The sequence below is a fragment of the Natator depressus genome, chromosome 2, assembly GCF_965152275.1.
Source record: "Natator depressus isolate rNatDep1 chromosome 2, rNatDep2.hap1, whole genome shotgun sequence".
NCBI lineage: Eukaryota > Metazoa > Chordata > Testudines > Cheloniidae > Natator > Natator depressus.
In genome coordinates this window covers 64,678,328-64,694,293 of record NC_134235.1, presented here as the reverse complement: position 1 = coordinate 64,694,293, position 15,966 = coordinate 64,678,328, and the positions used below count along the sequence as shown (strand labels likewise).

The 15,966-nt window shown below is 41.0% G+C and overlaps 1 non-coding gene across 1 annotated transcript; it reads left to right on the top strand.

Moving 5' to 3' along the window:
• Nucleotides 1–13,976: 13,976 nt before the first annotated feature.
• LOC141983556 (U4 spliceosomal RNA) lies at nucleotides 13,977–14,110 on the top strand. The gene has a single exon (XR_012638396.1). It is a non-coding gene; the product is annotated as a U4 spliceosomal RNA (small nuclear RNA).
• The last annotated feature ends 1,856 nt before the right edge of the window (nucleotides 14,111–15,966 follow it).

The window sequence follows — 15,966 nt, the reverse complement described above, 5'->3', positions numbered from 1 at the left end:
CTTCCAGCTTACTGTTTGTTCCACGCATATATTTAGAGGTATTGGATGCTACAGACAAAATAGCTTTAGAAGTCATCCATATCCTTATTAGTCAGATCTGCACTACCACTTTAACAGGATGGGCTGTCGCCCTACTACATAATTTTTAATCCATCCTTGTGACCACAATCAGACTCTACAAGGGTGATAGTTTAGTACTTCTTGTGTGTTCCCTTTGATTTACAGGCACTTGGTTTTCTGAGCACATTTGATAATTTCCCTCCTTATCAAATGTGTTTTAAAGTTCTCTATCTGATTGCATTACAGTATTTCCTGCTTGTGTGTGGGGGGGGGGGGGGGGGCGGGGAAGGGGGCTCTAATATTTCCCTACAGCTTGATTTAGAGCTCCCCCTGCTGGTGTGATGCTATTACAACACATCCACCCTAAAAAGTGAAATATGCCAGTACTTCATCTCAGAATAAAAGTTTATTTTTAAAATGGTTCAATAAAATCAAAATGGAAACTTATTAGTGCTTGGCTACTACAGCAAAGGGTACTATAGAAATATTTTGGTTTCATTATCTAGATAGATAGATTTGTAGAAAAGTTGTACTGTTTAGATGAGTTTGTGATGGGGCCGCATCATACATTCTAGAAAAACAGCAGTTGTCATACTGAATCTGACCAGTGATCTGTGTATCCATGTAGTCTAGTATCCTGTTTCTAAAAGACCCCAGTACTATATGTCAGGGACTTACATAAGGATTTACATACCAGTTTGGAAAATCTTGGCTTTAACATAGTATTAGTGCCATGAAAAAGGGAAAATATGCCACACTGAGTAATTGTTCCTTAACCCTTGTAGCTTGGCCGCTCTCCTTTTTTTCTCTAGGGCCTGCAATTATGGAACGCTAGGTAGGTTGATGGTCTATCTGCAGACAGAAAGTATTGACCGTGAGAGGTGATTGATTCCTGAGGGATGTGCTGGCTGATTTACAAATACAGAACTAAACTTGAGGAAAACAAATGTCTTCCTCACTAAATGAAGAGAGCACTCCATCCTAAATCCCAAACCAGAGTGCAGAGTCAGGGGATATAAATGGGAATAAGAGGTAGGTGTGTGTGTGGCAATGGAACTAGGATTTTACCCCAAGAGTTCATTTTCTTCAAACAAATTTAGCTAGTAAAGGAGTGGAGGCCTAGTTTTATCAAAATATGTGAGAGACTTTGAAATGAACTTTTAGATTCTTTCACTTTTTAGAAATACCTTTTGTTTTAATAAAACTTTTCAGAAAGTTCCCCATTCTGTTATGAAAAGGATAACAGTTCAGTTTTCCTTTGATTACAAAATGTAGAAGTGTTGTTTCACATTTTTGGTCACTTGATGGCACTAAACTAACACTGTATCATTTTAATCACCCACAACATGAGAAGATTCATTTGCTAGTGTACTTTTGTAATTCTTGGCCTGAAGCAAAGTGCTTAGTTTTGTTCAGGGCTAGATCCACATATAATAAGATTAACAAAACAAAACAAAACCAAAAATCAGTTGTGAGATTCTACCACAGAACAAAAAAGATCTCCAAAAGATCAACAAAGCCCATCTGCTTGGCTAAGTCTCTGCTTCTCCTATGTGTTCTTACCTGTCTTCTAAAAGTTAATTAATGGAATATTTCTAATAATCTGAAAAATAATGTAATATATAGCAGTGTGCAAATAAATTACAGTAGTTTAATGTAAAACATAAAACCCCAAATCCTGCCTTCCCACACAAATCTTAGATAGAAATATTTGCTGTCTTAGGACCATGGAGTTTCTGTCAAACTATGCAGTCAGGAGGTTGGTCTGACCAATTTGCGTAGTGGGCAGGGAACATGGCCATCCTGACCTGTGCAAATCCCAAAATCCACAAGTAAATCCCCCCAAACTCAAGCTTTGGATAGATGGATTATCCAGGAAAATGTCCTCACTCTGGTTGGTTCTCTTCAGAACCCTAATTCCCCATTAGTAACATGGAGCCCTCAGAGGAGTTTTCAGGGAAATGATGTTGTGGAGTGCAACTGCTCCCTACCTAGCCACACTCCTAAAATCAGAGCACCCATAACTGAGGAGAGTTTGCACAGCCTGATTTCCACCGAGTTGAATACAGAGAGGTGATTCCATGATGCTTCGAACTCTTACCCCAATGTGTGACCTAATGGGGCAGATTCTCTCGCAGTAATAAAACTGGAGGACAAAATGTGGTCCTTGCCCTTGTGTTTTAAAACAATCCTTTTTCCATCAAGAAGTTTTAGAATTACATTTAACTTTTTTTTTTTTTTGCTTTGTTTCCCTTCCTGCTTTAGTACTGACTATATTTGCAACTCCTTGTGCTGGAGAACTTTGATGATCCTGGCAGAAGGATAAACCACCAAGCGGTTTACAACTACTTGTGGAGCACTGAGCAGGGTTAATCTATTAGGATCAGATGGATGTTTCTCCCATACCAATTTTACACAATTGCAGGGGATGGGTATTAATGATCTTCAGTTCTTCCTCTCATCCACTTATGATACTTCAGACACGAAGAAGTGTATGGTTTTTTGCATGGTGGGTCTTGTGACAGAGATGGCAATTTCCTGCAATCTTTGGGAGAGCTTACTGAATTAAGTTTAAGTATCTTTGGAGTCCATTGTAAACAGCAAAGGTTATGTATTACGGCAGGCCTGGATCATCAAAGAACTGTACTGAACAATGTGGCAGACAAGAATGAACTTTTGGGACAATACGTGTGAAGAGGATTTCCTAGGAAATATCTGAAGCTTGGGGGAGGAGGGGAGAATGCAGTTTCCCTCTCCTCTTTCCCCCCCATCTCTGGTTACGCAAAAACCCATCCCTTTGAAACTATGCCCTCAGAAGGGTGTTTGCCTGTTGATGTTTTTCCCAGGGTCTCAAGATCAAAGACCCAAATTGTACAAAGGACTGACTCACAGATTCATGGGTGTGCTTGTTCTGAGCTAACAGCTGTGACAGACTCGTAACCACAGAAAAATCCCCTTGGTGGGGTTTGAAGAACTGATCATCTGCCAGAGCTGTTGTTGGGATTGGAAGTGATCTCTGGTAAGCTCTTAACATGTGTGTAGGTTCTTTTATTATTTGTAAAGTTTCTCTATAATGCTTTCACCTTAAGAATAAATGTGCTTGTGTAGAAGGGGCTGTGCAGTAACCTATAACTCTGGGCAATTATACTCTTCATAGTCTCTGACAAGAAAGCAAAACAGGCCTGCTGAGGCAATCTGACTTACTGCGGAACTCATATGGTAGGCAAGGAGCTGCGCAACCTGGACAAACAGTGGCTAGGAGGGCAAAAGATGTGGGTCTCCGCTCAAGCGGAGGCTCTGGGAGCTTAAAAGTTGGTGCCCTTGCTGGACCACATGGGGGAAATACAGGTACAGTTGCCCTGAACTATGACAAATGTGTCACTGCTCAATAAGGAAGTCCTTATCAACATATTTGGTTGGCTCTGTGACCTCAGGTGACTCCATCCACTTAAAGCTCAGTTGCGTTTGTTGTTGGGTTATTTGGCAAAAACTCACATTAATTTCCTCAGCATACTGGGCCAAACTCTGCCTCAGTTACAACCGGGATGTTAATGCGTTTGCACAGGAGATATATCTGGGAAGAATTTGGGCATTCTCCTTAAAAGTAACTAGTTTTTTTATTGGTTTCTGACTATAGGCTCACTAAATTTCATCCAAATATAACAAAACTGAATCTGATCATAAAATTGAATAAATGTGAGCTACCCTAATACAAACCATTTGAAAATCACACCATTCATTGTAGCACCAGTCAACTTTTATTTCTAAAATCATTATCAAGATCTTTTCAAAAGTGCCAGAAAAAATATGTGCATTTTTAGCCTTTTTTGCAGACAGTAGGAGTACTGGAAACCAAATCTGTATTTTATCTCTGGAACCAACACTCACAGAAATAAGCCAAAACATCAGAAGGATAAGGAGATGCCCATTAAAATATTTTCTAAAAGTACAGGCAGTCAGGGAAGCATTCTGATATTACACATCACAATTTCCTAATACTTCCTGTAAGCCTGCTTGAATCACAGAACACAGAAAACTAATTTTTACAGCCATGGTAAAAATGATTATCATTTTAATTACTTGCAGGGCCTTGATTATAGTTGTAACCAGAATAATTAACTTTTCATGGCAGCTCAGAAGCTTTCTTTCCTCATATGATAGTACAGTTATCTCCTAAATCATATTTGTTGAAATAGTATAAACTTGGCTAATTCTAAAGGTAATCAGTCTATAATGATATTGATAAGAAATATTAACCCCCATCCCTTCTCTAAGGGCTAGATTCTGCTTTATGTGCCAACTGAAAGGACCTGGAAACTCACCTATCCTTTTGTTCCTAAATACAGACCTTCCACTAGAGCACTGCAGCATGTTGACAGAACAGTGCTGCTACCTGCATTGTTCCTGTTCAGGGCAGACCAAATCCTTTGCTCCCTACTCAGATTCCAAATTAACCTTCGCCTGAGTAAGGACTGAGTAAAATTTAGAGTAAGCTTATGACTCAATCAGACGTCCTCCTTGGGACTCTCTGAAAGGGCACTCATGCACACTCACTGCACTACTCATGAACCATCTTACCTCCGTTGCCCCTGATTAGCTCTCTTGGCCATTCACAGGAGCAGAACTATGGCTCTGTTCTCTGACCTCATCCTTTTCAGTCCTTCAGGCCCAGAACCTCACAGGTATTTAGACAAAAGATGATGGGTGAAAATCCTAGCCCCGTTGCTATTAACAGTAAAACTCCCATTGACTTCAGTACAGTTAGGATTTCTCAGTCCCTACTCAGGAAATTTTTCTATAGATGTCAGGAGGTGTCTGCTTGGGGAAGTTCTAATTTTAGTATAATTTCATGCCCACGATCCCGTTTTCACCCAGCCTAGTCATTTTCATGAATTCACAGGGTACGTTTATACTGACAATGAAAACATTTGGTTACAGACGTCAAACAAATTGTTAGTGTATGAATACTGAATGCTGCATTTGATACTGAGAGAAAAAAGATATGGGGCCAGATCCTAAACTAACTAAGCATAACTCCATAGGAGTCAATGAAGCTCTTCAATTTATGCCAGCTGAGAATCTGGCCCATGAAAATTTAAAAATAAAAATGCAACCCCTATAACATTTGAACTCAATATCTTTGGAATAAAAGGCAGAGGCATTATCCACTGGGCTACATACTCTTTGGTTAAAAGCCATCAGAATTTAGAGATATTATTTTTGGCCACTGGAAAGCACTCATATCGTTCCATAAAAGAAACAGAAACATGTTGTGAATTCAAAAGAAAAATTAATAAAAAAGTAAAAAATGAGGGTATGGAGTTCACAGAAAGTGCATGCTTTTGTTCCATACCAAGATCTACATCCATGAAAAATTGCATGAAACGTCAGATTTAATTCAGTTTGTTTTGCTTCTTCAGAAATTAAAAGCACCGGCAATAAAAAGGATTTTTGCTCTGTGTTAACTCTCCATTTCTCTATTAATAAAGAATCTTTTAATGTTAATTGATCTTTAACAGTGCATGCAAGACCTAATGGTCTTTAGCAAAGAAATAAAATTACAGTGCTTAGAGTTGGCAATGCAACACCCCAAGCCCTTAGTCAAGTGAGGCCTGGGAACTTGCAGAGGAGATTGTTTTTCAGTTACCCTGGGTGAGCATAAGAAATAATGGGCCTGATTCTCCACTCTCTTACCCTGGTGAACATCAGAAATAACTCCACTGCAGTCAGTGGAATGACACAGAGATCAAACCAATGTGAGTGGAGAATCAGGCACAATGTATACGTAATTACACTAAATATAAACAGTCCTGCATTCTTTAACACTGAAGCCAATGGAAGCTTTTTGTGTACAAGGAATGCAGGATCCGGCCAAAAGAGTACATAGTAGTGCTGCAAAGCAGCACCATGCAGCACCTGGGATGCAGTCCTGCACAAATATGTCCTAAAAACAGAAAAGGGATTCATCCCAGTCAAGTGTTAGACAAATACCTTTATTGTAACCCTGCAAAAATGATTTCAAAACATATCAGAACATCAGTAGAGAAATCAGGCTGTCGTGTATTTTTTGTTAAAGGAAAGTAACTTTCTCAGATCATGTCATTTAAAAAAAAAATAAAATTATTTTAATTTTGAGATGTAGGTACAACACATTGTTATGTTACATCCCAGCTAATGGACTATGATACAGCTATGGTAAAGTTTCATGTCTCATTAGACAGGATGGATCATATAACCCCTTATATCTAGAAAAGCTCTTCTTTTCTCACAGGGACAAAGCTGAACATGAATAATAAACCAACTAGTAGTTCTAAAGAGATAAGTGCTTTGTAGCAGAGCTATTATATTACACAGGTCCTTTCTTGTGGAAGGCAAAAGACAGAGAAACAACCTGTGAGTGACTGAAAATGTGAGGTATGAGGCCATATTAAACCTCTGAGTCAATTTTATCTGAAAATCAATGAGCCAAATTCTGTGCTCAGTTACACAGGTGCAATTATCATTGTTTTCAATGTGTAAATGAGGGAAGAATTCAATGCAATATCTGCATTACATATCTGCCCAGGGAAGTTATTTTGTTTACAAGTGGTCTTGAGTGGGGACTGCCCAAACCTATTAACAAAAGGCCCATCTCAAGGATATTATTCTAATGAACATTAAAATCCCTGCAGCGAGAAGGGAAACAAAACGCCCCTTTTCAATGGTGAGGAATATGTTTTAGGAAAGACCAGGAAATCTGAGCCACATTAAGTGAACTTTAAACTAGTTTCAACTACTGTGGGCTTTTTAGGATAGATAAGAGCCCAGGTTTAGCGAAGAAGTTGCAAGACTTCTGGGTCTAGATATACATCCCTGAGACTGACTGGACAAATGATCAGACACTGGCATGCTCACAGACCCAAATCCTATGATGTGATGGCAAAGGTGCCTATACCCTGTAAGAGTTTTAGGTAAGCGTCATACTTAAAGTAGGGCCAAATCATACACTCATGCAAAAATACCCTTATAGGCATCAGGAAACTCTGCAAGGTTTCCCTTAAGCATTTCATCTGAATCTTCTATCCAGGGTTAGGGGTTGCCCCATGCAAGAAAAGTCATCAAATGCCTCCCCTCCCCACACATCCATATAGCTATGGGAATGCATTAGAGATAGAGTGGTCTCTGAAAGCTAGTGCTTTGATTGATAGACAGGTTGAAATTTTGAAACAAGGGGGCCTACTTTGAAATAGTTTGCACTGTTAAATCCATATCTTACCCTCCTATTGAGAGGTGCTGAACCCCCCACTGAATGCAACAACAGTCACTTCACTCAGCAACTCTAAGAATTAGGTGGATGAATGTTGGCTTAGCTGCCTAACTTTAAAATCCCACTTTTGAAAAATGTAACCATATTTTCTATCTATTTGCAGATAAACTATGTGTAATTGATCCACTTAGATCAAAATTGACATTCAGTTAACTGGTTACAAAAAGTTCAAGGCATATTAGTATAAAAACGATATAGGCTTAACTAACAACAAAAATTCTTTCTTGTTGTTGTAAAAGGCAGCAAAAGTTAAGATAAAAATTTCCATTTGCCATATGGTCTTCAGGTGATTTGATATACAATAATTCAAAACAGATATTCAGTAGCCTAATAGATTTACTGTACCACAGATGAGCATTCACTTGAAATAATTTTTTTTACTTGGCTTCTTAAGCCTTGATTCTTCTGCAAGCATTAGAAGCACAATTACAGCAGCAAAGCAAATTCCAAATTCAGTTCACAAGTCTACACTATCAAAACTCCTTCCATTGGAAAAATATTGATGTCGGCCTTGAAATACCTTAATCATATTTTTCCTCTTGATCCACCAATGCAGTATATGAGGATATGATGTAGCAAAGCTAGAAACTACTCAGGAAAAGCCCTTCTATTTGTTGTCTGAGTCATTTCAGAGAACTGCTATTTGAGTCTGAGCTTAGGTTTTTCAGTTTTAACATGATTATGAGCATGCATGACTACCATCTGTACTGGAATTCACATACTGTAAGTTTTAGAGCAGATGACAGTGGTTCCAAGCACACCTTGGTTTATTTTATTCCTCTGTCTACCGCAACAAGACAGTGATAGTGCTGTGTGTGTCCTTTCTTTCTTTCTCATCGTAATAGAAGTGCCAGAGTGAAAACATTGAGTTCAAGTGAGGAAATCCTCACACAGAATGATTGCACAGACTAATGACATTTAGATATGTGCCTGAGACAGGAGTGACTCCAACGAAACCATTCATTTGGGCCCCTATTTACAAGTTATGACCTTTCCCTCCCCCAACCTACCTCAAGTAGCACTGCCCTATCAGATGGAGTGTTAGTTCCATAGAATGGGTGACACTAGGGAACATGTTCAAAATTGGTGCATGTATTTCCCCCCGGGGGATTGAATGATCTCTACAGAGATCCTAGTCAGCTTGTACCCGATACCAACAACACAGGAGAATGGTTGGTAAACATCTCACTATCTGTTCAACCTGTCCCTGATGGAATGGGGCCCTAATGACCAGGAGACCTGCTGTGACTGTAGGTTTGGCAGCACTAGCCTTAGAAATAAGATAGATAGATAGATAGATAGATAGATAGATAGATAGATAGATAGATAGATACTAGAAAGTTATTTTCATTGTGCCTCCTCAGTTACTACTTGGCCAATATTGAGTATCACAAGGAACATCCTTCGTAACAAATGCAGCCAGTATGAATTTTGCCATATGTCGCCTACAAACATGAATGTTTTGCTGTCCACACTGCCTCAAATATATGAATCAAAGAATAGCATCATAAAAGGCCTTTCCCATTGCTAACTTCTAGGTGATATCCATTCTCTTGGCAATTCAGAACTTTCCCCTGTAGTATATTGTCAATTATTTCACCAGTCTAGTTTAAATTACTGAAGTAGTGGTGTCAAGTATCATGGGGTAGCCATGTTAGTCTGTATCCAGACTCCTTGTTGAAGTAGTGGTGTGTCCACCATTTCTTTGAAAGGCTTGCACACACCAACAAAATACTGTCTGAATCCCATAATTACTCTAGCCAGCACCTCACAAATGCAGCCATACATGTCCTACATCTCTACGGTTGGTCAGAGGCTCAGCATATGACCTAGCATGACTATGATAATAGATATGGTAAACTATGAGCATGTCCACTGTGAACTAGACATTGCTAGAAGCAGGAGGAGACTCCGACTGAATTGAGTAGTAAATTAAAAAAAAAAAGTGCGTCTTCTCCTGCCTCTGGAATGTTTACTAAACATTACAGTTGCCTTTGCTAGTCCCCTATCTAATGTGGACTCTCTTACTGGCTCAGGTGTCAATTGTGCTTTGGAGGCACAGCAATGCATTGAGAGTGGTGGAGAGGTGCACTGCCCTACTAGGAGCTCCAAGGCATTGTATGTGTGGCTCCAAGAATTTCCAGGGAGCATAGCTACCTTTTCAGAAGATGTACTGTGTACTCCCTTCCAAGCTCAGCCAATATAGCTGGCCAATACTGAGAGAGGGGTGGCCATGGCTGCCTCTTCCACAACTTTCTTACTCTTTTTGAGGTGGTTAGAGGTAATAACCAGGAATATCCTGACTTCCCAGAGAAGCTCAAGGATTGCAGATGTGGTCCTGCTCAGGGACAAAACAGGGAAGAGGGAATGCTTTCACGCTCTCACATTTTCTCTTGTACCCCCATGCAACAGCTGGGTACAACCTGGCCCTAACTATGGGAGTTGTATGGCTTATTGTTATGACTCACTAAGGAATATTGCTGTGGGGTATCACAAGCTGACACTTCATCACAGAATACAAAGGTACATACGGTAAGTACAATGAAACTAAATACTCTTTCTATCCAAGTAGTAACATAACTGCAGCTCCTAGTTAAAAGCAGGTGAAACAATACTTAGCTGAGTAAAGAAAGTTAATTGGTATGTGGATCATGTTATGAAATAAAAAGAAAAAAATTACAGTGCAGACATGTTGACTCTTGCCATGTCTTGTTTCTGTTGGGATTCCAAGAAAAATTAATAACTGACCTACTATATAGTACTGTTCTCTTGTTACTTTCTTGAGACTTTCACCAGAAATAGAGCTGTTGAGTGCATTGGATATTTCTGGTTCTTTTGATGATTTGCTGTAATGTTAATCTCCATAATGTGGTCATGTTAACACCTTCCTGCTGCAAAACCGAATTTCACTTTCAGATACAGGAGGACTGAATTTTTAGAGATGGATAATCCAGGTCTCAGCAGTAGTGGATTTTGGAAAAGTGACTGAAATATAACCCAGGCTGGGCCACTCAGCGGTCAGACTGAAGCTGAGGCAGTTTAGCAAGAAATGAGTCTTTAAAGATTTTGTATGCTGGTATTCCAGTAACACACTACTTTCTTGAAACATGTAGGGCACCTATAAGGACCAGAAAGCAATATTCCTTGGGTGGCCCTCAGACCTGAACAAGATTAAGACAGAAGCTCTAATCTATCAGCTGCCTTTGAGACCACTGACCAAGAGGGTTTGTTGACATGGCTGCAGACTCTGGCAGGATGGAGGCACATGGGCACTTTGTTTTCCTTTCTCTGAGAGAACGCAAAGGTTAGTGTTGAGTGTTTGCTACTCAATGTCTCTCTCATTTCAACTGCTTCAAAATTATGCTCAGATACTACTTTGAAGGGGGCCATATAAATACAACAGATAATTTTGTCACCTTTTCAGTAACTATGTGAGACCACAGAAGGATGGAGTGAGGCAGTCTGAATGCCAGTGCCATCATGCTGATATCACAGCTTTGTGTCTCTTTTTCATTTAAGCCATGTGGGCTTTCCCTCAGTTTTGCCAATTTTAGCTGAAACTGAAGCCTCGGTGAGAGCTACTTGGCTGAGACTCAGTCCAGCTAAGGAAGGTGGAGCTGGTGCTCAACGGCCAAGGAAAATTTCTCAAAGAGACAGAGGAGTTGTTATCTGACGCATCATAGAGTGGTTCCACCCACCTGTTTCTAGGAAAGTAAGCAGTTAGCTACATTTAGAAGACCAAGTTGCTGAGGTGGCCAAATGCAGGGTGGTTGGTTTATTTTATTTTATTTTTTGTGGCTAAGAGACTGTAACTTTTCCTTTCAGATCGTAGCATGGTTAGCCATGCCTTGTCATCTCATGATACAGCACGGTGCTTGAAACACTACTCAGAGTCTTTAACCAGGCTGTGGTGCTCTACTCACTTTGTGAAGCTTGTTAAAAGGAATGCATGACATCAGTGCTTGCTCTTCATTTTTTTATGTGCAATTCAAGTTGTTTTTTACCAGTAAATCCCAATATCGTTTGAGTTCTGGCTGCCTTATAGACCATGGAACAGATTCTCAGACCTACTCAGCTCCATTTGTGCTGCTCAGACAATGCAAAGTAGTGGCAAGTAGATGAGACTCAGTAGGTGTAGAGCCAGCACAGCTGACTCCTAAAACTTCCCTCCCAGTCGCAGGTACTGCTGGTGTATTGGAGGGGGGTGAGGAAGGCACAGGGAATGGCCAGAGTGAAAAGCGCTCCTGCTATCTCTAGTTTGTGCATGCTAAGTAGGGGAGCATAATCATCTGACAAGGCTTCTCTAACCTGAGCCTGGGGCCAGGCAGAGAATGAAGGAGCCATAATAGGCTCCTTGATAACCTCCCATCTTTGCTGCACCCAGCATAAGCATAAATGGGCTGCAGAGCTAAGCTGACTTCACCTCTCTTCTGATATTACAGAAGATGAGCTTAGTTTGGGGCACTTGAGATAATGTTCAGTTGAAGGCTGCCGGTGGTAGAAAAGCCTTGACCCAACAACTATCCCATCTTGCTGCTCTAACTGAGCCCCAGTAAGGCTCACCAGTTTACACAGGTATTTGATTAAGGGGATTTTTGGGATGGGTTGGAAGTTCCTTTTTTTTATAGGAGGCAAGTTTAGTATCTTCATTGGCATTGAATAAAATGTGTAATGTTATATAGCTCATTTATTTAGCTGCATGGCCCAAGATAGTTTATATTCAGCACATATTATAAAGCAAGAACAAATGTAATTATATAAGCCATAATAGGCTCTCTGAAAGGAAGTTTGGAAAGTCAAACCAGGAGTCATTCTTTCTCAAGGTAAAAACAACATTTAATTTTCTCTTTGAAATCCCAGCAAGGAAGGGTTGAACTTGTTCAGACAAAGAATGAACCAAACTGAACCTTCTATCTCAAATTCAATGATATTTTGATGTTCATAAAAGTGTGGTTAATATTTTTTTATGATTCTCTTTTTCCATCCAGTTTTTTGTGATTCTCCACTTCCTGATTATTCTGGATGCCAAATAGCGAAATATGCCAGAGTGGTGTTCCTGCCTATTTTCCAACCTGGTTATTAACAGGAAATAACAGAAATCTTACAACAAAGCCAGTTGGCATATGATTGCTAGTCCAATTTTTCGGGTTCAAGTAAGTCTCCAAAGTTTGAATACTTAGTCATAATACTCTATACTTCTATAGTGCCTTCCATCTAGGGATCTCAAGGTCCTTTATAAGCCTTTGCAATCCCTAGGTACTGCTTTAACTACTTTCCAAATAGACCCTTCCAATCTTTCTCTGAACACCCATCACTAATCTCACCATTAGGAGCAAATTTCTCCTACCTATTTACCTCCTTCCCAGATTTGGTATCAGGCCTTATGTTGTCCTTGATGATGATAGATAGGGCCAGCCAGTAAGTTAATGAAAAAACTGCAATCAGGAAAACACACAATGACAGAAAGCAAGCAGCTGTTCAGACCATGAAATGCGGTAAACATACATTAGGATTTGATACCCTGACATTTGTCTTAATCTTGGTTTGACTTGGCTTAATTGGCACCACTGGGAGGAGCATCTTCTGTCAATTACTGAGGGGAAGTCCTTCCTCCAGCAGGGCCAACCCATCAGAGCAGGGGCATTGAGTTGTTATATGTTCCATGGTATGTTTTGGGTGACCACAGTCGCACACTGGAGAGTCTTTAATTTTCCACTGTGCAGCAAGTATCCGCATCTGCCATGGTGTGTACAGATGTGGTTTAGGGTTGCCCATGAGCTTCGTGGCAGATCAAAGCCAGGGTCCTTCTGCGTCGGGTCTTTCACAAGGTGTTTAGTTGTGACTTCTTGTGAACTCCATTTGGCTTTCCAAGCTTCATCAGGGTTGAAGTTGCATAAATGCATGGGTCCAAAAGGGCTTATGCGACTTCAGCCAGTGATGAGGGACGTTGTTAAGGTCCTGGTGGATGGGGAGACATTCATTTTCCACGATCCGCTGGAATTCCTGAAGAGTTGTGGCATTGCAGCAAATGGATGGGGGAAGCAATGTGCGACAGCACCAGCATCCAAGACGTTGAGATCGACTTGAGGGTTCCAGTGATGCACCACATTGTAGTGTTCAGTTGGACATCAACAAGATGAGTATGGCTTCTTCTGGTCCATACTGGTGCATGGTACTCAGTTATGGAGCACACAAGGGCCATCGCTGGGGTCACTGACCATTTAAAAGAGCAGAAATTAAGGCAGAGGGGAAGGGAAATATTTTCGTAAGATTTGAAGGGCTGCTTTTGCTCCTACCTAAATTATCTTTTTCAGTGAATGTAAAAGTATACCAGTGTATGCAAGATTAAACTCTAATAGAATTTTTTTGAGCATTTATTATTATGTTTCTATTTCTTACAATATATATGTGGATTATTAACAATTTCCTTTTGTTATTCCATTTCTTTCATTTTTGACTTGTTGGAGGCAGACAATTCAGCTACATATGTCAGCTAAAATAAATATATTAGCACAACCCAACCACAATCAAGTGAGCCAAATAACTGATCAGAAAAGTGAAGGTAAAGCTAATAATTTAAGACAGAGGTGATCAGATTGTTGGATTCATGGGCCATGTGCAGTGGCAGCATCATAATCTGTGAGGTTAAACTGAGGCGTGATTATTGCTAATTGAAAACTTTAGCTGAGGCTCTCAGCTGCAACACTCTCAAGGACGATGCACTTTTGCCCACATACTGAACTGCACTTCAAGTCAATGATTCTTTACATCTGGTGTAGCTTTCCTCTCATTTTCCACACTCCCTTCTACTGAGAACATGCTTCTGTCTTCTATAAGCGCATGCCAAAAATCAGCCACACAGGAACAGAGGTTATTGCCAGTGGCTTGACTCTTCCTTTGCACCATAACTCCTGTGCAAACAGATCATAGAATCATAGAATATCAGGGTTGGAAGGGACCTCAGGAGGTCATCTAGTCCAACCCCCTGCTCAAAGCAGGACCAATCCCCAATTAAATCATCCCAGCCAGGGCTTTGTCAAGCCTGACCTTAAAAACTTCTAAGGAAGGAGATTCTACCACCTCCCTAGGTAACGCATTCCAGTGTTTCACCACCCTCCTATGAAAAAGTTTTTCCTAATATCCAACCTAAACCTCCCCCACTGCAACTTGAGACCATTACTCCTTGTCCTGTCATCTTCTACCACTGAGAATAGTCTAGAACCATCCTCTTTGGAACCACCTCTCAGGTAGTTGAAAGCAGCTATCAAATCCCCCCTCATTCTTCTCTTCTGCAGACTAAACAATCCCAGTTCCCTCAGCCTCTCCTCATAAGTCATGTGTTCCAGACCCCTAATCATTTTTGTTGCCCTTCGCTGGACTCTCTCCAATTTATCCACATCCTTCTTGTAGTGTGGGGCCCAAAACTGGACACAGTACTCCAGATGAGGCCTCACCAATGTTGAATAGAGGGGAACGATCACGTCCCTCGATCTGCTCGCTATGCCCCTACTTATACATCCCAAAATGCCATTGGCCTTCTTGGCAACAAGGGCACACTGCTGACTCATATCCAGCTTCTCGTCCACTGTAACCCCTAGGTCCTTTTCCGCAGAACTGCTGCCTAGCCATTCGGTCCCTAGTCTGTAGCTGTGCATTGGGTTCTTCCGTCCTAAGTGCAGGACCCTGCATTTATCCTTATTGAACCTCATCAGGTTTCTTTTGGCCCAATCCTCCAATTTGTCCAGGTCCCTCTGTATCCTATCTCTGCCCTCCAACGTATCTACCACTCCTCCCAGTTTAGTATCATCCGCAAATTTGCTAAGAGTGCAATCCACACCATCCTCCAGATCATTTATGAAGATATTGAACAAAACCGGCCCCAGAACCGACCCCTGGGGCACTCCACTTGACACCGGCTGCCAACTAGACATGGAGCCATTGATCACTACCCGTTGAGCCCGACAATCTAGCCAACTTTCTACCCACCTTATAGTACATTCATCCAGCCCATACTTCTTTAACTTGCTGACAAGAATACTGTGGGAGACAGTGTCAAAAGCTTTGCTAAAGTCAAGAAACAATACATCCCTGCTTTCCCTTCATCCACAGAATCAGTAATCTCATCATAGAAGGCGATTAGATTAGTCAGGCATGACCTTCCCTTGGTGAATCCACGCTGACTGTTCCTGATCACTTTACTCTCGTCTAAGTGCTTCAGGATTGATTCCTTGAGGACCTGCTCCATGATTTTTCCGGGGACTGAGGTGAGGCTGACCGGCCTGTAGTTCCCAGGATCCTCCTTCTTCCCTTTTTTAAAGATTGGCACTACATTAGCCTTTTTCCAGTCATCCGGGACTTCCCCCGTTCGCCACGAGTTTTCAAAGATAATGGCCAATGGCTCTGCAATCACATCCGCCAATTCCTTTAGCACTCTCGGATGCAACTCGTCCGGCCCCATGGACTTGTGCACGTCCAGCTTTTCTAAATAGTCCCTAACCACCTCTTTCTCCACAGAGGGCTGGCCATCTACTCCCCATGTTGCGATGCCCAGCGCAGCAGTCTGGGAGCTGTCCTTGTTAGTGAAGACAGAGGCAAAAAAA